Source organism: Mus musculus, chromosome 8, assembly GCF_000001635.26.
Source record: "Mus musculus strain C57BL/6J chromosome 8, GRCm38.p6 C57BL/6J".
Classification (NCBI taxonomy): Eukaryota; Metazoa; Chordata; class Mammalia; order Rodentia; family Muridae; genus Mus; species Mus musculus.
In genome coordinates, this window is record NC_000074.6 from 10,713,873 (window position 1) to 10,739,937 (window position 26,065).

Consider the following 26,065-nt stretch of genomic DNA (forward strand, 5'->3'; position numbering starts at 1 on the left):
CTGTACTTAAGTAAAATTTAGCACCATCTTAAGCATTCCTACAGCTGGATAATTACAAGGCATTTCAGTTTGGGGGGCAGGAAATTAATGATACGGAGATCAGGAGCTATTTAAAGACAGTTATCCTCTGCTCTTACGGACCCGCTCCTGGAATCAAACTAAACTCTGGGTGGAATCAAGCCCTAAGAGGGAGGCAGGCATGGTTAGGATCCATCTTGTAAGTCTGAGATAGCCATTTTCCCACGCCTCTTCTACCTGCAACCCTCTGGGTAAACTGAGCCACCTGAATTCTGAGGTAAGGCTGGTCAAGGGAGATTTGGGCAAGGTCAAAGCTGGGAAGATGTAAGTCACACATCTTCATAATCCTTGATTGGGGGAAAGAGATTATAAAACATTAAGGGCAGGAAAACACCTTGGAAATCATCCCATTTGGGGATTATTGAAACATTTTCTTACTACACACATATCCAATAGACTGACAGTCATGTACACATAGAAATCAAAGGCAGTTGGGCGGCCCTCTATCCCAGCTATGAAAATCCCCCAGATAGCGTACACAGCTCTTTCTTAAGAAGAGGAGCTAGCCTCTTAGGCTCATGGATGACACATGAACAGGCAGAAGGCTGGAGCCAGTGCTCATTCCCCAAACAAGCAAACCGAAAGCTAAGGGGATCGTTTGAGCCGCACAGTGTCTTGCTTTACAGCAGACACGGGCTGTTATGCCTTGGTATCATCATCAGTATTTTTTTTCTAATGAGACTAGCTGGTTTATATTGAGAAATCCATCCATACTACATGTTGAGGTAGGGACCACAAAAGATACCATCTGCTCACAGGTGAGAACATTCTGGAAGAAAGCTGTTATTAAGGATAAGAGAGGCCACCGCTCAGGAATCAGCACAGATGTGGAGCAAGGGTGGGAAGGCGAGCACATTATAGTAAATAAATTGGTTTTGTTCCTTCTTCCAGAGAAAAAGCACTTGGTCTTTGTGGTTTACTATTTTCTGCAACATAGAGGAACAATGGCACCCCTCGTGCGTGTTTCAGAAGCCCGGTGACAACACGAAGGTGTGGGGCTCCCTGGCTTCCTGCGTTGTGCCAACAGCAGCCCCATGCAAGACCTTTCTTTGCCTACTCCAAAAAGCTTTCTTCCTTACAAGTGTGTGGCCACCTGGAATGTGGGTATAACAGCCTGTGACAGCTGTGTGCCTGTGTCTCAAGTAAAGTTGTGCTTGAACGAATAATAAGTACCCACCTTTAGTTTTTCAAAAGACACATGAGGCATGTTATGTAGTACTTTCCCAAACACTGATTACGAATTCTGCATCTTGTCTCACAGAGACGAGCATTTGTAGAAAAGAAAAGGGGGTCTCATGGAAGGATCTACTACAAACTTAACAGGATTTCAGGGTTTGGGTGTCTCATCCTCTGGAGATCCCCCCCCCCATCCTAAAATCTCAATTTCATATATTCCCTTCAAAAATAATTTGGGGTGTTCTTTTTAAAGGACAATAATTAGGAAGTTTTTCTTCCCATCCTACCCATCTACAGCTTGGCTCTTCATCTCCACTTTGAAGAAAAATATTTAGGCTTCTAATATAAGACCCATCTGGGATCTGAAAATTTCAATGACGCTGGTTAAAAATCCAGCCTCAGTTATGGTCTCTCCTTGTGCATAAAGAAAAGAAACGGGGGGCGGGGGTAGACAATATTTCAAAGTAATTCTCTCACAGGCATGAAATACTGAAACCCTTGATTAAATTTTGTAGCCTCTGATTACATTAGAACCATGAAATATGAGTTTCTCCTGAGCTGGCAATGGGTGGCTAGTTAATTTATCTGTACCGCTGCTATGCTTCCTGGTGTCTAGGCCCCTCTGTCCACTCCGAGGAAGATAAATAAGGAAGTGTGCAATCAGCAGGTGATATAGAGGCAGCACGAGAATGGAGAAGAGCCACTCAATTGCTTCCAGAATCTATTTAACATCTCCTCGCCGTGATCCTTCATCATTGTAAGAGGCTGCTAGCTCTTCAACTCACTTTTCGCCGTAGACTATCCCACCACAGCTCACTCGCAACACTTCAGCAAGCTGCTCACTCACACCACCACAAACTCAGCACACTCTCCACAGAGGGATTGGACCCTGGTTTGTTGTTTGTTTTTGTTGTTGTCTGTTTGTATTTTTGTTTTTGTTGTTTTTTTATCTTTGGTTTGTTTTTGGGTTTTTTGTTTTGTTTGTTTGTTTGTTTGTTTGTTTGTTTTTGGTGTGTTTGTGGCTGGCACAACCTAGGTCACTCAAATCTTCCCATGTACTCGAGGGAACTAGCCTGACCTACTGTGAGAAAGAACTCATATTTCGCCCAGATGAGAGTATGAATGGCGACTTCACATCTGCACAGGCCTAGTGTCTGATATTTAGCAGAATGCAATTCCTTTCAGTGCCTCAGATCTGTGTCCACACTCAGGGCAAAGGTGGGGGCCGGCATGCTCCTGCAGGACCAGTCATGTCCTCTCTAGTTTGTGTGAAATATTAACCTAATAATCTGGCTGGAAAGAGGAGTCCAAGGCCAAAATGAGCAAAAAAAATTAGAGCTGTGATCAGGGACAAGGCTGTGGGATAATTAGGTTTCCTAAGTATCTTACAGTATAGGGCATAATTTATTGGTGACTCCATTCGACTCCATATGTCACTAAGGACTTTGAATTGTTGCTTCTTCTGTGAGTATACCTATATGTCACTTGGACAGAGGGATTTTGCAGAGTGACTGAGATGACTGAATTGGCCCTCTCATTTCCTTTCCCTCTTTTCAAGGGGTAGATACTGTCTCTTAAGGCTAGGTATCTTCTCCTCTTTGCTCCCCAGCTGCCGCCACCTCCTCCTCCTCCTCCTCCTCCTCCTCCTCCTCCTCCTCTCCTTCCTTCCTCTTCCTTCTTCTCTCTTTCTCCTCTGTTTTCTTTTTGATTCTTCAGCTGAGAACAAGAGGATTTATTGTATATGAGTTACACTTGGCCACAAGTGAGAACAGAACCAGTCCAGAACTCCAAAGGTGCAGGGTGGAGGGCCTGCGGGACTGTTTGGGTTGTAAGAAAGGCAGTCAGTTTTCCAGATGATCACGGCGAAATGACGTTCCAAGTCCACTGAGACTTATTACCGGCAGCAGCATACAGTCCAACAGCTTGTTCCGGCGTCCCTGCCCTCCGCATCCCTTACTTCCGCTCCTGCAGGCTTCGAGGGTGCACAGGCTGATATGCTTGGACCTCTGCCTCATCTTTCTTCTCTTGTGCATCAGCCTGTGCATCTGCTTCCTCCACCACTGTGCTCTTGTGGTGCAGGCGATTCAAGGATGATGGTGCTAAGGCCGAGCTCCCCAGCTCCTTACCACGGCTTTCTCCCTTTGCGGCAGGCAAGTGCTCTGCTCCTAGCCTTCCTTTCCGTTGTCCTTCCTTGATTTGAAACCATAAGCGATATCTCTGGGGATCCTGCTAATGAAAGCCTAGTGGTCACAGCGCTGTTTTCCATGAGGGAGGATAGGGATACTTTTCCTGAGAAGTCTGTTTACTCTACAGAGGGGAAACAACAGACCGAAGATTCCATCCTGACGGGTCAGTGAGTTTATTGGGGTCACTGACAGGAGCATGTGTGACTCGAGTTGCTACATTACCAGAAGTTTCACCCCAACACAGACAACTGAAGAAAGCTACCCTGCTGGAGATTCCTGCACAGCTTGCAGGCAGCCCCACCACTGACGAATCTCCCCAGAGGCATAGTACTTACACAAAGTCATCCAGGGCCTTGCACGAGTCTTATAAGTCCCTGTGCACTTCATGGGATTTGGAACCTTGCTCCCCCCCTTCAGGAGGGAATTTTTAAGGTCTGAGGAAACGTTCACATGGGTAAGACTCCACGTACAGAATGAACAGTCAGTGTGTGAGAGGCCTCTGGTCTTCTCTGAACACTCTGGGACCCCAACTAGTAGGGCAGAGACTGACTCTATACTGTGTTTAGAATCATTCCTAGGAAATCAAGAACAGCCACCCATAGTGACTGACTGGCAGCCAAAAAAAGCATAGAAGGAAGATCAGGATCAGCTTGTCCATAGCTGTGTGACCCAAAGGACGTCAGTGGTCTCCTAGAAACTCCTAGAAAAGCACTAAAAGGATCCCAGAATGACTAGGACGAAAACAATTTGCCGAGCACTGACTTAGGGCTGCGTGTGATCCCATCACTGAACAGTAAAGCAAAGGAAAGCAAGATGACCTCCAACCACTGTCCAGGACTTGGCCTTGAAGGAACTGGTGGGAAAAGGTTACAAAGGGACACACCTCTGCTGCCTTGACAAACCTTCAGTTGTCAGATTGCTTTACAGAGGAAGTGCTACAGGCAGACCCCAGGCAGCTGAGCATGCCCCCTGCATTCTGAAGGGAGACTAATGCGAGACCTGCAGCCAATCAACCAGAGGGGTGCCCAAAGATAAGAGACAATAGAGAGCCCCCGGCTGCTGCCTGACACCTTCCATCCGTTCCTCTGTAAGTCCCACATGGGAGGGTGGAAGATTCACCGTTCATATCAGACCGTGATCAGTCTGTCAGTCCGAGGAAGCACCAGGAAAACAAAAGAACAAAATTGATGAAATAAATAAACAGAATAACCTGTCAGCCAGTATTAGAAAGATACATCTTCATCTAGAAGTCACAAAAATTTACCACCCTCCCGGCACACACGGCCGCATAACCGTATATCGTCACATGCTTTACGGGCGTGTCTTCCAATTGTCAGCATCTTTGGCATGTATAAAGCTTGCAGCCATGTTTTGATGAGGAGCTGCCTCAAATCTATGCTGGAAGTAGAGCAGAGATCACTCAAACCAAGAGTGGAGTCTGTAAGAGTTGCTGTTGTGTTTTGAGGGAGGAGAATGAGCCAAGCCAGGCTTGGTGCCTAAAGAGGAGAAAAAGTCCGGGGGTTGAGGAAGAAGCTGGCGAGAACGACCTCATCCCAGCTGAGGTATAAAAGCCGAACCAAGGTGCGGCCACTTGCTGGACGCCTAGCTTCAACATTCACAACAGTTTCAAACAAGATCGTCATTGTTCACTTTTTTGAGATTCAAGACTTAGAGCACATGGTTTGTGTGTTCTCCTGGGGATCTGTAACCAAGTGTTATCAGGTTAAGTGGCTTCAAGCAGCAGATACCGACTCTGTCACAGTGCTGGGCACTAGAGTGTGAAGACATACGACAGCAGAAGACACTACCATCAAACAGCAGGGTAATTCTCTGAGCCTCTTCCGGCTTCCTAGAACCCATAAAAGCCCACAGCTTTACTCTGTTCCTGCCACATGGCTTCTCCCAGGGTCGGTCTTCACACAGCTTTCTTCTTACAAGGATGCAGACAGATAGGATTGGGGCCCAACCCTCTTTAGTATACCTGCATCTTAGCTCTCCTAGTAACGTCCACATCATCTGGGTTTCCATGTGTGGCAGGGTTTTGAGAGGCCTCAACTGTCCTGAAATTATTCCACTTGCTCATAGGTCACAGTCAGTTCCCAGGATTCAGGCTCAACATCCCTGAAAAAAGAAAGATTGATCCTCTTAGTTTCCACTCAGAGGCTGGTGATGCGGTTCGGGTGGGGGAAGGCTCCAGAGAACAGAACGAAGACAAGTGAGCTAGGATTTCCCCATGCTGGCCTGGCCACCTCATTGGCTGCCCCCATGTCTGTGGCCATACATCTGGAGCTGTACCACTTCCTCTCTTTCTTCTTCCTCCTGGGACGTCCACTCTTTCCATGCAAACCTGCATGAGGTCCTGACCACTGTGAGCAACCTGAGCTTTCTTTTCCACCATGGAGCATGTGGTGGTCAGGAAGGATGCCCTCAGTGCCCCCTGCACCCACCGAGCCCCTCAGTGTCCCCTGCACCCACCGAGTCCCTCAGTGCCCCCTGCACCCACTGAGCCCCTCAGTGCCCCCTGCACCCACCGAGCCCCTCAGTGCCCCCTGCACCTACTCTTTACAACAGCACGAACAGCTCACCCCGACCACTTCAGAGATGTTGGCCCTTCATCTCAGTGTACCCTCAGCCATTGTTTCTCAGGAACCCTTCATGCCTGTGAAGCCCCCCCCCCCCCATGTCTCCAACTATATTCTGCTTTCTCCACAGCCATACAATTTTCATTGAGTCTCTCTTTGTCCCATCTCTGCTCACAGGCTTCGGCTTAAGTATAGTAGTGATAAAGATGGTGGTGATGATTCCTAGATTGTCAACTCTATGGACGAGGAAGCACGTAGGGTGTTTGGACTCATTGCACTCATCCGTGATAGATTTTTTTTTTTTTTTAGATTTATTTGTTTTGTGTATATGAGTACATTATCAACTGTCTTCAGACTCCAGAAGAGGGCATTGCAGATGATCCCATTGCAGATGGTTGTGAGCCACCATTTGGTTGCTGGGAATTGAACTCAGGACCTCAGGAAACGTAGTCAGTGCTCTTAACCACTGAGCCATGTCTCCAGCCCCCTCGTGATGGATTTTGTGGAGGAAACTAACCAAGGAGAGAAGCTGAACCCTGGCGGCACCATCCTGCACATTAGGGTCTCAGAACTTTAAAACCATTCTATCTTTGCACGCTTCTGCCCTCCATCTCTTTCTGCTTTCTGGTCTACTGAGGTAGGAGTAAAGGACTGCTTCCGGTTGCTGCCAGCACAGAGCTGCCACAGTCCTGCCTCCACCACCATGGTGGATCTTATCACCTAAAACCCAGAGCCAAAACAAGTTCATCAGCCCCTTTGAGTTGTTTGTTACCAGATAGTCAGCCACAGCAACAACATGACTCAGCAATGTGCTAATAATGATGGTAGAGAAGCCTGGTCCTGTAACAGATGCATACAAGCATTTACTCAAAATTGTAATTTATTAAACTCTTAGCAGGACACATTTCCCATCTCAAGGAGCCCAGAGTGAAAATGAGATGGAGGAGCTTTGTTTGTACTGCGACACCTACACCTGCTGTCTGCCGGGAGCTGCAGCATCCTTCCTCATTTGTGGTACATGTGATGGGACTGGGAGTGGGAGAGGCCACCCAGGTATCCATACTTGCTGAGACCCAAAGGGCCAGAGGTCTGCTCTCTCTGGATAAGGTGGGCAGATGCTGTTTTGTAAATTGTTTATTATAGAGTTGGTTTTCTCAGAGTCCAGGATTGTAGATTTTTCTGGCCAAGTGCGATAGGTGGTTATTTTGAGTTATTAAATATTCATTATTAAATATTTAATATTTACCAGGGTTGTTTCTTTCATACAAACTAATTATGCACAGACCTTTTATTGCCAGGAACTATATGCTGGCAAAACTAATTAGCATCACAATAGCTGCCCCTCGAGTAAGTAGGGCCATGAAAGATCAGGATAAATATTTAATTTGGATGCTGTTTGTGGGTTCTCCCTGATTATGCTGTGAGTTCAGCCCAGGGGCCTCGGCAGCTCTTCACAAAGAACAAGTGGCAGAGACCCATCACTAGGGCAGACCATGAGGTGGCAAGGTGCTTTCAGAGGCGTCTATGTGAGCTGAGTCATGTTCACCTAAGTCCTAAGTCCTGGTGCCCACACTGCACGATCAGATCGGATGGCCACACTGGAGGAGAAAGATGGATGAAGGGATGGGAGGAAGGGCTCAGAAGTCCCACAACCGTCTGAGGCCAAGCACATGATGGGTTTGCTGGCCTACACAGGAGTCACCCCTGAGGTTGCGTTGTTCCACACTGAGCATCCTCTATTCACACTCTGGTCCTGGGACTCTTTGTGTCATACCCGCATCCCACAAGGCTGCTGAATGGAAACCCCGGCTTTGTCTGGATTAATTCCATGAGCTCTTTGGCGCCTCCTTACTCCCTCATTAAACCCCAGGGCTGAGCCTGCCAAGGGTACACTGTGACCTCCTCATCCCACAAGCCCTTCCTTTCACCTGGACTGTAAACACAGACATTAAACAACAACACACATTCGGTGTGACGAAGACCCTGAATTTATGAGTGTATTAAGACTTTATAGCCTGTTCTAAGAGAAATAAAGACAAAACGACAGGAGAAAACCTACAAATGTTTGACCTGAGTTCTGGTGCCTTGAAATAAGACAAAGGAGAAAGAAAGGGAAGGCAGGATGAAGGGAGATGCATACACACAAAGACATGTGCATTTATCTGTTCCCTCGGCAAGCACATTGTTGGCGTGTACTTTTGACCAGACACTGAAAGGTATTGAAAGTAGAGAGAGAAAAAAAAATTCTAAGTTAGGTCTTATTTGTTTTTTATCTCCTTTATTCCTCAGTGTTTAGATGGCTTCTGCACCACAGCAAAGTCCAGGGGACACTAAGGTGGCTCTGTGCTTGTGCGTCTATAGGTGTCCTGACACGGGCCCACTCCACGTACCCACCCTCGAAATCAAAGGCAAACAAGAGGACTGGGGTGAGGCTTGGCAGACAAGTGCTTGCCTTGCATTTGCAAGATCCTGGGTTCAATGCCTAGTAAAAATAAATAATGTACAGGTCACACCAAAGTGCTTTGAGCTTGAAACCTGTAGTGTAGATTTTAGGTGGTGTTTTCAAAACACCAACAATATCTGAGTATGTGTGAGTGGTGATTGCATATGCTAATTCGCTGCATTGGGGCATCCCAGTATGTGTGGGTGGTAACCGCATATGCTAATCCACTGCATTGGGGCATTCCACAGTATACTTATTTTGAAGCTGCTTGTTGTTTTCTATAATGATATGCATTTGATACAAAATGAATAAAAGACAACAAAGACCTCCTATGTGTTTATGGGTGGGTCTGTCCTACGTAGCTGGTGTTTTGGGATAAGAGGCAGGTTGATCTTTTTGTTGTTGTTGTTGTTGTTTTTGAAAATGACTATAATTTCAATAAATCTCCAAAATGCCATCTTACAGCCAATGAGCCCCTCCAGTGACAGATGACAGACGCCACTGGCTGGCAGAGACTCTACACCACTTAGGCAGGTTGTTGTCTGCTCTGCTCAGAGGCTCTGGTGCCCTGATTTCTAACTGTCTTGGCCCAGGATGTAATGTTTTTGTCTCCATCCAGGCTGTAAGCAATGTAAAAAAGAGTAGAAAATGCCAGAATGTGTTGGTGACAGCAGAGGCAGTAGCAAAAATAGAAAAATCCATTCAAAGCATGTGGGTCACCAGTCCCAGCCTTCCCAAAGTAGAGCAGGCGGAAGGGAGAGACCCAGATAAAGCCCGGGCCTCCCCCAGGGCGGCAGGCAGGCCATCTATGCCATCTTGCCCCAGCCTGGCAAGCTTTGTGCCCTTCCTAGGACAACTGGGTTCATTGTGTCCCTGTCTGTTCCTGCTGCGGCCTCTCTAAGCCCAGGGGCACTTGCTGGGTGATGACACTCTTGCCTCATAGAGCACGGGGATCATATCTCCTCTTCACACCTGAGCCTAGAGGAGACAGAGCTGAGGCCACCCACAGCAACGCCAGCCCAGAAAGGACTTCAGATGCCCCAATCCCTTCCAAGTCTAAGGGCAGAGATAACTGGCTTTGTCTCGTTTCTCCATCCAGGGAGCTTGTGTTACTCCCAGGCTGGGTTCTAAGCAGAAGTGGGGCTTGCCTGGTCTATTTGTGTCAGACTCAAGTGATGCTTGGCTTTGCAAAACCAGAGGCACAGAATTCAAGGGAAAACCCCCTCTCTGTCATCATAGAGAAGCCTCTGCAAGTGCAGCACAAACAAAAGCCAACCTAGAGCACCAGGCATGCTATTATTCATGTGCCTCAAAACTGTAGGTGAGTTCAGCAAGGTGCCAAAGAAAGGGACTGCAGCATTCAGGGCCCCCTCCTTCTTACTTCAAATCCAGCTTCCTTCTCAGGGCTGCTGCTCTTCACATCCCTGCCTCACCACAGTGCAAAACAAACTCCCACGACAATGAAGTGCTCCTCTTTCACGCCTCTTCCATCCCCAGGTTCAGAGGCTGTGATCCCACATCCTGTCTGTGGCACAGGAAAAGGAAGGAAGAAGGAGAGTCACGTGCTCTGGGAGCCTGTTCTCGCTGTGCACATCACCGAGATCTGAAAGGTAAGTGCTGTCCCTGTGCGCAAAGGCAGCTCAGCCACCAAAGCTCTTTGAAGGTGGGTCTTGCTGTTCCAGCCAACGCCCTGTTTCTCTCGCTGTCCTGCACAAAAAACCTTCAGTGGGGACAGAAGGGGCCACACAAACAAACTCCAGTACCTTCACATCAGAGTTGCCAGGACAAGCCCACTCACATTCGCCAGACAACCAAAACCTCGCTGGAAGGACTGAATGGGGAAGGGAGGATTGAAGGAGCCTCACAAGCAAAGAATGTCTGAGGTCAGAGGAGAGAGGGCAGGGATACATCACCCTGGACCCAGCCAGCACTAATATTTTCACATCACCCCCCCAACACACACACACACACACACACACACACACATACACACACACACACACACACACTCACACACACAAACTCCTACAGAAGCAAAGTGAGTGACAGGCAGATGCCCTCTTAGGAGCAGTAGGCCTGGCTGGCTGGGCACATCTTCCACAGAGGCACCCAGGGCGCTCATCTGTGCAGCTCTTCTGCAAAGCAAATCACAGACCTCCACACAGCAAATCTCCAGAGCAATTTTGATCCTCTTCAATTTTTCCAAGACAGTCATATCCATCACCTGTGGGGGGAAAAACTCACCACTGTGGGTAAGAAGGGGCAGAGTCCCTGGAAATTTCAGCCCCAAGGGAGGTACCTCTGTTGCCTTGGAGCAGAACATATATGTAACTGTCATACACGTGATAGGTATGGCAAAGAGCTGGCATGCTAATTAGCTAACACTCATATTTTTCCAAGAAGATTCCAGAAACTGTCACATTGCCACTTGTGTGGGGTACACACATACCGTATCTATGAGAACACACTGGTTCCAAGTTGACACAACTATATCACGTGGATTTAGTACTCTCGCTATGACCTGGGTTTGATCCTGCTTTGAAAACAGGGTATTATTTCAACATTATCATCCTACTAAACTCTGCACTATGACAAATTTTTCCAAATCCATTAGCTGTGGGTCTTCACTGGGTTCTTTCTTCTTGTTTAGAATCAAGATCTGAGGACTCACTCCCAGAGAAGCCACTATGGGACCAAAGGATATGTTCATCTGCTACCACAGGTTTGGTTGACTTGGTGACCCCCACATGGGTGAAAGATTTTTGCAGACCTCTCATCTGCATGGACTATTACAATTTTCAATATTCTGATAGCTGAAGAACAAATGAAATGAGTGTTGCTTTTTTTTTTAATCCAACCCTGGAATGTGTTGCCTATTGCAAGTTCATCCCCAGGTCTCTGTGCTCCTGCTAACCCTCCTGATGTGCTCCTGCTCACCCATGATGTGCTCCTGCTCACCCACCCTGGTGTGCTCCTGCTCATCCCCTGATGTGCTCCTGTTCACCCATGATGTGCTCCTGCTCACTCATCCTCGTGTGCTCCTGCTCATCCCCTGAGGTGCTCCTGTTCACCCACCCTGAGGTGCTCCTGTTCACCCCCTGATGTGCTCCTGCTCACCCACCCTCGTGTGCTCCTGCTCACCCCATGATGTGCTCCTGCTCATCCACCCTGATGTGCTCCTGCTCATGCCCCTGATGTGCTCCTGCTCACCCACCCTGAGGTGCTCTTGCTCACTCACCCTGATGTGCTCCTGCTCATCCCCTGATGTGCTCCTGCTCACCCACCCTGAGGTGCTCCTGATCATGCCCCTGATGTGCTCCTGCTCACCCACCCTGAGGTGCTCCTGTTTACCCCCTGATGTGCTCCTGCTCGCCCCCCTGATGTGCTCCTGCTCACCAACCCTGAGATGCTCCTGCTCACCAACCCCAAGGTGCTCCTGCTCATCCCCTGATGTGTTCCTGCTCATCCCCTGAGGTGCTCCTGCTCACCCACCTTGAGGTGCTCCTGCTCACCCACCCTGAGGTGCTCCTGCTCACCCACTCTGAGGCCCCTCTGCTCGTCCAGGGTATGGATTATTTACTTCTAAGTCTGAATGCAAAGAATAAGATGGATGAATGGGTGGACAGGTGGATGAACAGATGTATGGGCAGACTACAATGGATGGACAGATAATGAAAGGATGGATGCATAGATGATGGATGGGTGCAGGGGTGGATGGATGATGGACAGACAGATACACAGCTGGATACAGATGGATAGATATACATGATAGATGAACGGAGCAGAAGCCCCACCTGAAAATGGATGGAAATCCTCTTCAGGGTCCCCTGAACAAGGGATTCCAGGCTCAGAGTCCATAGCTGAAGATGTGGGACAGAATTCCCTAGGGTGTCCACAGAGCTATTGGCAAACATGGCTGTTCCTACTGCTGACACTTTTATAACCTGTTAAGCTCAACTGGGTGAGGCCATCACTCAAGAGCATAGCACCACTCACAGAGGTCTTTCTCTGTGCCATATAAATACACAAACTTAAGGCCAAGGAGATGGACCAGTTGGTAAGATGTAAAATAGCCAGTCACCTGTAATTCTGCCCTTGGAAAGTGAAACAGGGGGAATTCCTAAAGCTAACTGCCAGCCATCCTAGCCAAATCGATGAGTTCTCAGATTCAGTGAAAGACAATTGCAAAAAAAGTGGGGAAACATTAAAAAAGACACCCACCATTGGCCTGTGGTCACACATAGCCACAAAGACACTACACACACACACACACACACACACGCACACGCACACGCACACGCACACGCACACACACACACACACACACGAGAGGGAGGGGAAGAAGGGAGGGAGGGAGGGAGGAGGAGAGAGTGAGGAAGAGAGAGGGAGAGGGAGAGGGAGAGGGAGAGGGAGAGGGAGAGGGAGAGGGAGAGGGAGAGGGAGAGGGAGAGGGAGAGGGAGAGGGAGAGGGAGAGGGAGAGGGAGAGGGAGAGGGAGAGGGAGAGCAAACCTCGCCCCAGCAGAGCATGGTAGAGCATGTCTGTGATGCCATCTCTCAGGAGGCTGTGGCAAAAGTCCTAGGGTTTTGAGGTCATCCCAGGCTATGTAGTGAGGTCACCACAGTTAGTGCTGTAACGCAGGCACTGTAGGGATTGTGGGAGCATGTAGACCACAGGATGGCAGTGATTTCAGGACTGTGTAACCTGGTGTTCCCTGCAGAGGCTATTGATGGGATGGCCTGTACAACATTGCATTTTGCTTCCAACTGAATATTTGACATGCCTAGAGATAGTTGAGTTTTGAGAACTGAGAGGGGGGATTCTACACTATAAGCCAGGGATACATAGGCAGTCCTTCTTCCATGAGGGATCCACACATATCCACAGGGTAAAGAATGGGTGGGACTCATGCACCTGGGAGACTGAAAGAAAATCCGTAAGAGTAGACATCGGAGGGCTTCTGTTCATTGAATGTGCCCCCCTGATTCACAGAAGAAATTTATGCCTGTTCATGTGTTGGGTCTGTGTATCAGGGCCCTTTGAGAAGCACTGTGGCCATGAGGGTAAGGCTCTGTCTGATCATAAGATGAGATCAGTGCCCCCACCCCAGAGGGAGAGGGATCCTGCAGGTCTCACTCTTTCTCAGGAGGACACTGGAGGGAGGCTGTAATCTGCAAGCCACAAGGAAAACCTTCCTGAGGTCCTCATCTCTTCTTCCATCCCTGGCCTGACCTAGGTAGGGAAGTGTAGCATGTACAAAGTAACTTATCAAGGGGCAGGGACCAGCCACATTCATGGCAGGAAATGGGAGGCCCTGCAGAGTGACATTCTAGGTGTTAAATCATGGTGGAACAAAGACACCACTTCAAAAACTTGGAGGTGAGGAAGCCTAGTGATGTGGGTGGCCACTCACACAAGCGTACTTCCAGAGATTCTGCTCAGTTGAGGAGAGTTCCAGAGAGGGTCTCAACTATGAGACCTCAATACTTCACCTGCACTCCATGACTTAGAACCTAGGGACCTGCTCTTAAAGAGAGAGCTGGGACACAGGAACACAGTCAGTCAAACCTCGTGTCATCGGAGATGCACAGGGATGAAAGTGCTATTCGGTACTGCCTTGCCCAGATAGATGCTGTGCCTACACAGTCTATGCCTCACCCTCTGCTGGCTCCTCAGCTCCTGGACAAGCCTTCAGCTACTAAGCTTGTATTTCTTGCATGTGTGGAAAGTCAAGTTCATCGAGAGCATGCTTTTGCAGGAATATCAGTATGGATCCGCATAGTTACAATGACCAACTGTAGAGATGCTTTCTCCCTCTGTGAATCTGCTCCCAGGAGGAAACCTTGGGGCTGACATAGGGATTGATTTGCAAGCAGCTTGCCTCTGGGCTTCTGCTCCTCTGCTTGTCTCATTAGGGCCTCGGAGAAGGGCTTCTCTTTACTAGTGGCTCTCAGGAAGCCTGCGCTGTGTCTTGGGAGATATTTCTCTAGCACCATATGCCAGATCCGATTGTGAATTGGACCTCATGGTATGGCAAGGATGAATTCTCTAATTAATTAGCATTTAAAGGCTCTCTGGAGAAGATACTACTGAGCACACAATACTCTCCCAGAATACATAACAGGGTACCCGGGGAGCTGAGGAGCCAAGGAGCTGGTAACGTTTTAATGGGCATCCACAGTGAAGGTCAATGCATGTTATGTTCATTTGCATTTGGGAAACCTCAGGAGCAGGTGCTGGGTTGACACTCAGTGTCAAGGATATTTGGGAAACTTGACCTTTGCAACACAAGTCCCTGAGAAGAAAGGCATTGTTGTATGCAAAATAACCTGCTGGCCAGTTTCTTATAAGAAGTTATTGTAACTAAATGGACACACAGAGACTGCATTTCCCCATAGTGAGCTCAGGAGGGAGATGAGGGAGCCAGGGCTCCCACTAGCAGAACACTGGGATGTCCTTTTTGTCATGTGTCCTACAGACTACTGCCCTGATGAACTTCTTCTCATAAAAAAATAAATAAAATGAAATGAAATAAAATAATAAACCATCTCTGCTGGGGCAATGGCTCACTGGGTAAAGGCCCTTGCTGCAAAAGCCTAAGGACCACTCAGATCAAACCCCCACATAAAGGAAGATGAGTATGAATGTCTGCAGCACCTGTGTTCCTACCTGATGATAGGAAGATGAGTATGGATGTCTGCAACGCCTGTGTTCCTACCTGATGATAGGAAGATGAATATGGATGTCTACAATGCCTGTGTTCCTATCTGATTGTGATGGTTTGTATATCCTTGGACCAGGGAGTGGCACCATCTGAAGGTGTGGCCTTGTTGCAATAGGTGTGACCTGGTTGGAATGGGTTTTTCACTGTGGGTGTGGGTATAAGATCCTCACCCTAGTTGCCTGGAAGTCAGTCTTCCACTAGCAGCCTTTGGATGAAGACATAGAACTCTCAGCTCCTCCTGGGCCATGCCTGCCTGGATACTGCCATGCAGTACCTTGATAATGGACTGAACCTCTGAACCTGTAAGCCAGCCCCAATTAAATGTTGTTTTTTTATAAGACTTGCCTTGGTCATGGTATCTGTTCACAGCAGTAAAACCCTAACTAAGACAGAAGTTGGTACCAGGAGTGGGGTAATGCTGTGATAGGCCTGACCATGCTTTTATTTGAAAGAATGTGGATTTTGGGACTTTGGATTTGGAAAGCAGTGGAATGCTTTAAATGGGGCTTAATGGGTCATCCTAGTAGGAATATGGAAGACTTTGTTGCTGGGAGTGATTTGAACTGTGTTGACCTGGCCCAAGAGATTTCAAAGGAGAAGAATTTCAGAATGTGGCATAAAGACTGTTTTTGTGGTATTTTGGTGAAGAATGTGGCTAATTTTTACCCTTGTCTGAAATGTCTGCCTGAGGCTAAGGTGAAGAGACTTGGATTAATTGCATTAATTGCATTGACAAAGGAAGTTTCAAAAAAGCCCAGCAAAGACTCTGTTCTCTGGTTAAGTCTCACAAAGAGAAGTTTGAACAAGCATAGCAAGCTTAGAAAGGCCAAATATAAAATATATGGTTTGAGTATTAAAGGAGTACCAGGAAGTGAAATGGAGCAAAATCTTGTGTTCTAGGAGATAAAAGATTAAGGGAGTGGGACCTTGGGGCAAGATTCTACCCAGCTTAATTAGATCCAGGCATGGTGTTACACACCTTTAATCCCATGAGACAAGCATGCTGATCTCTGCATTCAAGGTCAATCTACAGAGCAAGAACCAGGATAGCCAAGCTTAAGCAGTGAAGGATTTAGAAAACATAAAGCTAGTGATAATGTAATAGTACAAGGGGATCATGTTCTAGTTCCTATAAGCAGCAGATCTCAGCAGCTTCAGCCATGTGGTTCTGGCTCTAGAGTTAAGAATGGAAGGAACTACTGGGAAAATTGATGCTGGTTAGCTGGAGCTAAGGAATTAGTGGTGATTAAGAAGAGGCCAGCATCATTGAGGTGAAATCTTCTGGAAATTGTTTTCTGGGAGCACAAAGAAGCTGTGTTCCTAAGATACCCAAGATTGTACCTCATGCTGCAGCTGGACTTGGTAATGTCTAAGAGTCACTCAGGTGGTACTGCTTGTGAAGGAATGAAGGGATCATGGAGAGAAGCTGAGGCTTAGCACTGTGAGAGGCCAAGGAAGGCCACTGGAGAAGGTGAAGCCTCAGCTGTAGTTGATAGCCCAGGACTGAAGGGGTCATGCAAAGGATTTGAGGCTTTGAAGATTGCCTATGAGAGGCTATTGGTGAAGCCTAGTTGGAGTGGAACACCCCAGTGTATTGGAGATGTCAGTACCATGGGATGATCACCAAGAACAGCAGCCGTAGTGGAGTGGATAAACCTGAGCTTAGAGTGCTACAGAGGGCAGAGCTGGAGAAGTGATGCCAGTCCTTAGGAGGAGTCCAAAAGATCAAGTGGAATCCCAAACACTGAAACAAGAAGCGTTAACATTGAAATTGCCTTGGAGACTCAAAGATGTTAAAGATGCCAGAGCCATGGGATACATGCTGAGGAAAGCTGCTAACAGGGAGTGGAACCAGCCCAGGAGAAAGCAGTTTGTTGCAGTCAACAAAGATGAAAAAGGAGTGGAGATCTGAAGACCACTTTGACATCAGCCATGGAGATGCAGAGTTTGGAGTTTGCCCAGATGGTTTCCTGCCTTATTTTGGGAATTACAGTTAATTAAGTTGAATGAATCTCAGAAGAGACCTTGAACTTTGGACTTTTAACATTGTTGCAACTGCTATAGACTATGAGGACTTTGAAAGTTGTACTAAATGCATTTTGCATTATGCTATGTTTAAGTATGGCCCCCATAGACTCATTTTTTTTTAACAAGTCTATGGGGACCAGGGAGTGGAATGTGATGGTTTGTATATCCTTGGACCAGGGAGTGGCACCATCTGAAGGTGTGGCCTTGTTGCAATAGGTGTGACCTGGTTGGAATGGGTTTTTCACTGTGGGTGTGGGTATAAGATCCTCACCCTAGTTGCCTGGAAGTCAGTCTTCCACTAGCAGCCTTTGGATGAAGACATAGAACTCTCAGCTCCTCCTGGGCCATGCCTGCCTGGATACTGCCATGCAGTACCTTGATAATGGACTGAACCTCTGAACCTGTAAGCCAGCCCCAATTAAATGTTGTTTTTTTATAAGACTTGCCTTGGTCATGGTATCTGTTCACAGCAGTAAAACCCTAACTAAGACACTGATGATAGGAGGTAGAGACAGGAGCATCTCTAGAAGCTCACAGAGCAACCAGCATGACACAGTCATCAGACTAACAAGATGGAAGACCGGGATCAGTACTAGAGGATCTCCTCCGAGCTCCACATGGGCACTGTACCAAACGTGCACCTGCACTGTACACCTACAGGCACAGACACATGTGTCTGTGCCCACGGCAAGGCAGGTAGCAAAAATGTTCTTAGGAAGAAACAATGTATGAGTGTTGTAGAGATATTTAATCCCAACTCAGGGTTTCTGCCCTACCTTAGACCATTTAGTTCCTGGATAAAAAAATCACCTACAACCTTTTTGTTTACAATAAGCCTTAAACAGTACAAAAGCTGGGCATCTGCCTTCCCTCTATACTATTAGGATCTATTTTTCTTACCATAACCCCAAGTTATTACTTATTATGTTTCATCTGGGCGACCTTTAGCTCTAATCGATCAGCTCTGGGAGCATGTCCTCTTGGTTCCTAACCCATGAAGGCTTCTTCCTCCTGCTGCATTCTTTTCCCCTTCATGATCTCTCTCTGACACCCAAGCCCAAAAACCTAAACCCACCTGTATCTCTTCTACCCAGCTATCAACTGTTGACATCTTTATTTACCGATCAAAACTGACTTGAGGCCAAGATATACATACAAACTCTCTCATCTTTAAGACAACCAAGTCTTAAAAGCCCACACTTAACATTACAATAGATAACAAAAGACCGAACCTCGCCATATGAGTGACAGAGAGGTTGGCAGTTTCTTAACAAAGTAGGTGGTCTGCTCTTGATTCTGAGTGCCGGCTGCCTGGAAAGCATCACCCAGAGCTGCTAAGGTAAAAGAGCAAGGTTCAGTTTCACAGTGTGAGAAATAAAGAAGATAGGGCTCAGGGCTCAGGGCTCAGGGCTCAGGGCTCAGGGCTCAGGGCTCAGGGCTCAGGGCTCAGGACTCAGGGCTCAGGGCTCAGGGCTCAGGGCTCAGGGCTCAGAGTTCAGTTCAGTTCCTGTGTCCTCCGGGTTTTTGGTTCCAGCTCCAAAGATGCACAAAATGATCTTGCTCCCACTCTCCTCCCAGGAATAATGCCGAAAGACCTTTTCTGATCATCCATGGGAAGAATTGTAGAAGATGTAGATGAAGCAGCTGTGGAGGACTCACCATTCTGATGGATGTGAGTGTGTGTCATGTCACTGACTGGTAGGACAGGGGAGGCAGGAAAGCTGTGGGGAAGCTTGGGTCACGGTTGAGGGGCTTACACCCATACACAACAGGCAGTGTGGACACAGGCCAGCTAGCTGTGGATGCAAAGTAAAACTAACCTTCATCTTTCTACTTTGGGCAACTGTGAAGAGGGCCACTTGCTTATTACTCTCTTCCCAACACTGTGGTGGGTCACTGTTTTGTGCAATGGTTTGTCAACCTGACATAAGCTTGGGTCATCTGGGAAGAGGACACTTCCATTGCCAAAATGCCATTAGATGTCCTGTAGGCAAGCCTGAGTGTTTTCTTGGTTAATAATTAGTGAGTGAAAGCCCAGACCACTATGGAGGGTTCCACACTTGGACGTGTGGTCCTCAGAGTTGTGAGAAAGGTAGTTGGATATGAGCCTGGAAACAAATCAGTCAGTGGAACTCCTCCATGGTCTCTGTCTCTGTTCCTGCCCATAGGTTCCTGCTGTGAGCTTCTGTCCTGACTTCCCTTCAGGACAGCCTTTTATTTCCAAGCTAGTTTTGGTTTTGGTGTTTTCTCACAATAGAAACACAAAGTAGAGCAGTTATCTTCAACCGTCCATCGTGAGGAAGATCTAGGAAATGCTAACACTGGACATATGTGTCCAGTAGAACGATGGCAACCTCATCAACAGCCTGTAAATCAGAGGACCCAAGTCCCTGTCCTGCAGAATCACAACCTGTTTATACACAAGAAACAGGGCCAGCAATAAACCAAATAAAAACAGCTATCTTGTCTCTTAGACAAGGATTTTGGGAGATTCTGAGTCAGCTGGTTTGATGGTGGATTTTGATCATCAGCTTGGTTAGATTTGGAATGAACTAAGAGGCATACCTGCACAGGTCTGTGAAGGCTTTCCCAGACCCTCTTTGGGGTAAACGGCACCTTCTGGAAGATATAAAGAAGTCCAAGGATAAAGCAGTTCTGCCTTCACCTCCCGTTGATGAATTAGTCTGTCCTGTTCCTAGTGCCACCATCATCAAGACCACAGCTTTCCTGTGTCCCAAGATAAACTAATGACCAGGAGCTTTCCAAAGTCCTCCAAGCCTTCAGCAGATCCCAAGTGTGAAGTGTGTGTGTGTGTGTGTGTGTGTGTGTGTGTGTACCAATATATATTCATTCTGTTGGTTCTTTTCCTTTTGATAATACACTGGGTAAGGGCTCTATTATGAGTAGCAAGTAGGGTTGCTCTGGCTGCTGGTTGAAGGATAGCTATGGCTTCGCTGATTCAGAATGTCTGTGAGCCTGTAATAGGCCTCCACACTTTAGTAGGTCCCCAGATATTAGCCCAACTGATGCCATGATGGAAGTACTATCAGGCCCTGGAACCCAACAGGTAGACTTCACCACCTGCCAAAATGAGAACAAAGACTTCATCTGTGGGAGAAACAGCTGTGGCCACCTCTATGTAAACGCTGGTGGTGGTGGTGGGGGGGGGAGGCACAGCTGCATAGGCATCTCCTACAGGAGTACCTAATTGAAGACTGCCTTAGAGATCAAGGATTGCTGGTGCAAACAATGCCAGCCAATCAGGAATTGCTGTTTAGAAGCGATGCTTTCTTGGGACCAATAGGGTGCAGGTGGAAGGTATTAAAGGCACTTGCAGCAGAATTCATGTGAGCTTGCTGCAGGGGGTCACCTCAACTCCAACCTTCGAGGGCAGGTAGGGTGGGTGGTGAGTAGTCCACTGAACTATGGACTTTGATGGATGAATGCTGCCTGTTCAGGGGAAGTCTCTAAATGTACTTTCTGGCTTCTGTAGTTCTGCTTTTGGCTAACTGTTTTTGCTAACTGGGGTGTGTTAACCCAGGTTGTAGTTTCTGTGTTTAAAAGCCCAACCTGAGAAAGGTTCAGGACTGCATTTACATTCCAAACATCTGCTATAGTCGCCAGCCGGCTATTAAAGACTCTCAGTTGGCTTGAACCCATGTCTGAGTGCTCGACTCTGATGGATGCCTCACAACAAAGTGACAAACACACCTCTAATGCTAGGCAGAGATGGGGACCTGATGCACCTGTCTGTCTCTGTTGCTGATAGCAGCCAGGGCAGGGACGTGACTTCCTGTGGCTGAAGCCCAGATCTGTGCCTGTTGCTATTAGCAACTTGAGCTAAGCCTCTTCTCTCCAGCCATGGACACACATACCCAGGTCCTGGTTTGCGGCACTATAAACAGCCTATTTGCTCCCTTCCCAGGGCAGTGTGTCCTCATTCCTATTGGCTGTTGAATGCAAAACAGAGCATAGAAAACATTCAGAATCTTACAAAATAAACAACCAGAAAGAAAAGTACTCAGCAAGAGTGTTCTCTGCCGGAAAATGGTCTGGTCTGTGCCTGCTATTTCCAACTGTGCTCAGAACTACTGTAGCTGTACACAGTGTCCCTCAGAGACAAATAAGACATCATCACCTTTATTCATACCCATTTTCTTGTACAAAAAAAAAAGTACAAATTAAACTGAGCAGAAGGCACCATGAACTTTGTAAACCCCTATGGGATCGTGGACAGGAATTTTCACATTAGTACTTTATTTAATTGCACCTGAAACCCCTTCTCTTGAGCAGGGTAATTGTCCTGGAGGAGACTGGTGTCACTAGTAATTGTTACTTTCACCAAGGATTTAATAATATTTTATAAATGTCAAACGAGCATCTTAGATTGAATTGGAAAATTAAATACTTAAGGTTGAAAATATAATTATTCAGAGAGACATCAAGTTGATGCATGCTTTTTTTCCCCCTCAATGTTTAATAAGCAATGAAATGTGTGGGGAGCTGGGACTTGTTCTGTGGTGACAAAGAGAAGTAAAAGCCAGGGGGAAAGAAGGAATCACCCCTGGGGTCTAAATGGCTAAGCTATACTGTGGGAAAGGGGGGCTGAACAGGGAGGGGGTAGGGGCAGGGGCTGGTGGGGAGGGACTGGGACTGGGGGGCGCTACTTCCTGGTAAAGTGATGTAAATTCAAGGGTCCACTTGATTGGCTCAAGAAACACCTAAGGCATTAGCAAAGGTCACATCTTTGTGTGTGACAGAGGTTTTCACAGGGCTTAACAGATCCAGGAAGACCTGTCCTGCACCATCCATGGGCTGGGGTCCTAGAATGAACAGATTGGAAACTGGGAGTGGCCTGGGTGCAGGCTGGCTCTGTGTCTGCCTCTTATTCCCCTGAAATAGGAGCAGACATGAAGCGCCCATTGCACAGACCCCTGCCACCATAGACTGTCTGCCCTCAAATCAGGAGCCAAATCAAACCCTTCTTCCCTGTAACGGAGACATGATGGAGCATGTAACATGGCTACCATGTAACACGGAACCCTTCATGCCTGTGATGTTTTCAAACACTAACTTCCCGTTTGTATGACCCTAGGATAGATTTAGTATAGTCTTCAAAAAATTTTCTTTCAGTGAATTTATTTATCTATTTATCTTGTGTGGAGGGGGAGGGGGACATGTGACTATTAGGGTTGGCAGTGAATGCCCTTACCCACTGAGCTGTCTCAAGGGCTGTACTTGGAATCATCTTTATGGACTTACTCCAGAGTAGATAAAGTCATGTGACTGGCCTAGATCCATTGTCCTTACAGAAGGAGGAACATAAGCAGAACCACACAGGATGCAATGTGACAGAGGAGAGGCATCGATGAGGTGGTTACCAGCCAAGGAGCACCCAACAGCACTGGGGAGCACTGAAGAGTACCGAGGAGCACCAAGGAGCACTGGAGACCCTGGGGCTCAAAGAAAGGTCTAGAACCAATGTCTCCTAGCCTTTAGACAAAAGTCATTTATAAAACAGATATTCTAGAATGGGGTCTGGCAGCAAGAGTGTAGGATAGCCACTACTACAACTACTACCACTACTATGTCACCATTAGCTCCACCCACCACTGAAAGATGTGCTTCGGGCATCAGGGCTCAATCTTTCTGGGACCTTCTGAGAATCTGGTGGCACCTGCCTTAGGGTCATCTCACCCAAGGGTGAAGAAATGGGACAGATCACCTGGGGACACTATTTGGGCCTTGATCTTATTCTGCTCTGTGTTTCCTTGGAAGTAAAAGACCTCAGACCTAACAATAACGGCTTCATGGCCATGTTCAGGCTGTGTGAGGGTAGGCAGCACACAGGTGGAGGCTGCTACAGAGGCCAATGTGGAGAGGTATCTGGGGGGAGTTTGTTAAGTTCGGGGAAATTTTTCATTGAGACTGAGAGTGTTCATAAATGACTGGTGAACTTGTAAGTCTGGAACATAATTCCCCAGATGACCCATCCAGGGTATTGTGCATTCAAGCAGTCACAGATCACATATCCACAAATCTTGACTCCCAGTACAGCTAATTTCTCAGCCAGAGCCAGCCAGCACTCATTGCCCTCTGGAGTCTGCCGTGGATATGTAACAAGTGGCCATAATCACTATGCAAGGCTGAGCAAGGTGATCCTCTGCCCTCTGGTCTCAGCTTTCATAGACACACACTGTAACTCCAGTCATGCAGTGTCAACCCCTTTGTACGTTTTTGGCGATTTGGTGGCTTAAGGTGGAACTTCTCCATAGTGACTGGTGAGCTGTAAGGCTGTGGTGAGCCTCTGTAGAAACGAACACGTGTTAGATAAACTCAATGTGGGAGCCAAGGACAGTGGGTTCAATGTCAATGAATGAACAACGCCAAATGTGGTATCATGCAACAGAAACACACACAAAACAAGTCTACAGAGGGATGATGTCCTTTCTATAACAAATAACTACAACTGCCTTCTCAGTTAAAAACTCCAAGAATATAGTGTCTGCTTCTATGATTGTTTGTTTGTTTGTTTGTTTGTTTAAGACAGTGACTCACTTTAGCCCATCCTACCCTGGAACTCACAACAGATCCCAGGTTAGACCCCATGGCTGTTCTCCAGCTTCTGTTTCACCAGTGCCAGTGCGAAGATTATGGGCATGCTGCATCTGTGAGTAGACAGTGACCAATTTCCATTTGCTCATATTCCCACATTAAGCTGATGAGGGCATTGGGAGTTTCATCTTTACACACGAGGAAAGACTGATTAAAACACCACGTTCATTTATTCCCATGGAGACGCCCTAGAAGCCCGTGGATTGGGGTGGGGAGAAATTACATGAAAGGTCATGAGGGAAAACTTCATGAGAAAGTTGAAAGCTTAAATGGAGGCAAGCAGCTCTGAGGCGCTAGTGAGAGGTTCCCATCACAAGGCCAGATCCAGGGCCCGCACCGCACTCTCTCACACAGATCCCTTGACGGCAGCTCCAGCCCAGACTTTTCAAACAATGTGTCAGTCATTTGTCCTGTTGCTTTGATCTAATAACTAACACATGAGCAGAAGGATGGAAAGGCCTACTTTGGCGTACAGTTTGAGGGTGAGCCCTTTACAGCGGGGAAGCGCATATACGCATGCGCGCAGGTGACTGGCCTCACTGTGTTCACAGCTAGGAAGCAGAGAGTGCTTGGCTCTGCTCAGCTCCTCTTATCCATTCTGGGACCCCAGATCCTAGCACGGTGTGATGCACATCTAGAGGTTTTCTGTTCTCAGTTAAACCTCTCTAGAAATGCCCTCAACACCTAGAGGTGCATTGTCACGGCGACTCTAAAGACTATTACCCAGCAGTTACATCTGGGTAGAGAATTCCAGGGCAGAGGCTTTCTCTGTCCTGTCATCTCCCAACGTGAGAACAGCAGACTGTTGTTGTTGCAAAGCTTCCTCGCTGACCTAACTGGGGGAATGTTCACACTGCAGGAATGTCTCCAGACACAGAAACTTGGGGTATTTGAGATTCACTCGCAGAAAACCCATTTCTTGTTTGGGGGCCATTATCATCCGGAATGACGATTCCATAGTTGTCTGTCCAGACACACCTAAGTGTGGGATGACATATTGGGTGGGTAACTATGTTCAGAAATAAATGTGGGCTGAAAGCAAGCCGAAGCCAGGAGAAGAATGTGGCCTTTGTCGAGTGTTTTCTCTCAGTGAATGGAAATGCAGGCTCCATTCTGTGAGAAGGGGCGGGCTATGAGCTCTTTCCTCTGCACTGAATACTGGACATCTGACTCTACCCTTCCCTCCCTGCACGGACCCTGTGCCCTGGCAACAAGATACTCTGAGATAAAAGGCTGGCTGGCTGGAGTTTAGTCTGGTGATGCTGGAAGCTGCAGGTCATCACCAAGGACTTCAAGGTGGGTGTGCGAGCCATGAGCACCCGTTGGCATTTTGTGAGACAAAGAGAGAGAAGTAGAAACAGACATTACCCATGAGCAGCCGGGGTGGAGATGACCACTGGAGCACTAAGAGGGGGAATAATATGAGGGAGAGGAGAATACCCTTACAGGATGCTGAGAGCTGAGTCTGTAACTGACCAGTCTCTGCCTCAGCATCACTGAGTTCTGAAGGACCAGGTGAGCCTGGGCTGTGTCAGCACAATGCCCACTTACCTTTCTTCCCTGCTCCTTTCTTTTACTTACTTCAGTCTCTCTCTCTCTCTCTCTCTCACACACACACACACACACACACACACACACACGGGAATGTCCTGATACAAATATAAAGGCAGTTCAGGTGCAATGTTGCAAGCCATCTAAGCTGACAGCCTGGAAGGAAGCCCATTGACAAGGCCCAGGATCCAGAAAACCGTTGAAATGTGATCCCGAAACAGAGAGGGAAAAGATTTGAGAAGGTGAAGGAAGCCACAGATAGAAGGAAGGGTGTGCTGGCACCAATGACAGGCAGCAAAGGCATTTCTCTCCTGGAAAACTTACTAGATCTACACTTCATTAGATGGTCTGAGGCCTGATTACCTGGTACCAGTCAGCCACGGTAGGTCTTTTTCCCAGAGTCTAGACATCTTAAAGAGGAGACAACACATAGAAATTTTAGATTCATTTAATTTACTTTCTATGTGCAAATATTTTGCATATATATATATACACATACACACACATATACACACACAAACACACACACATATATGTATATACAAACACACACACACACATACATATATATACATACACACATATATAAACAGCACACATTTGCAGTATACTCAGGGGCCAGAAGAAGGCATTGAATCTCCTGAACTGTAGCAATAGCCATTGTTAGCCACTGCCTCTGTGTG

At 47.3% G+C, this 26,065-nt stretch overlaps 1 long non-coding RNA gene and 1 pseudogene across 1 annotated transcript in view; one reads left to right on the forward strand and one right to left on the reverse strand.

Moving 5' to 3' along the window:
* Nucleotides 1–2,834: 2,834 nt before the first annotated feature.
* On the reverse strand, nt 2,835–24,943 carry Gm30666 (annotated as a pseudogene).
* Nucleotides 24,944–24,985: 42 nt separating this feature from the next.
* Gm39129 overlaps nt 24,986–26,065 on the forward strand; it is a 31,986-nt gene continuing 30,906 nt past the window's right edge. The window contains exon 1 of the long non-coding RNA XR_870134.2: nt 24,986–25,127. This is a non-coding gene — a long non-coding RNA (predicted gene, 39129). The remainder of the gene's footprint in view (nt 25,128–26,065) is intronic.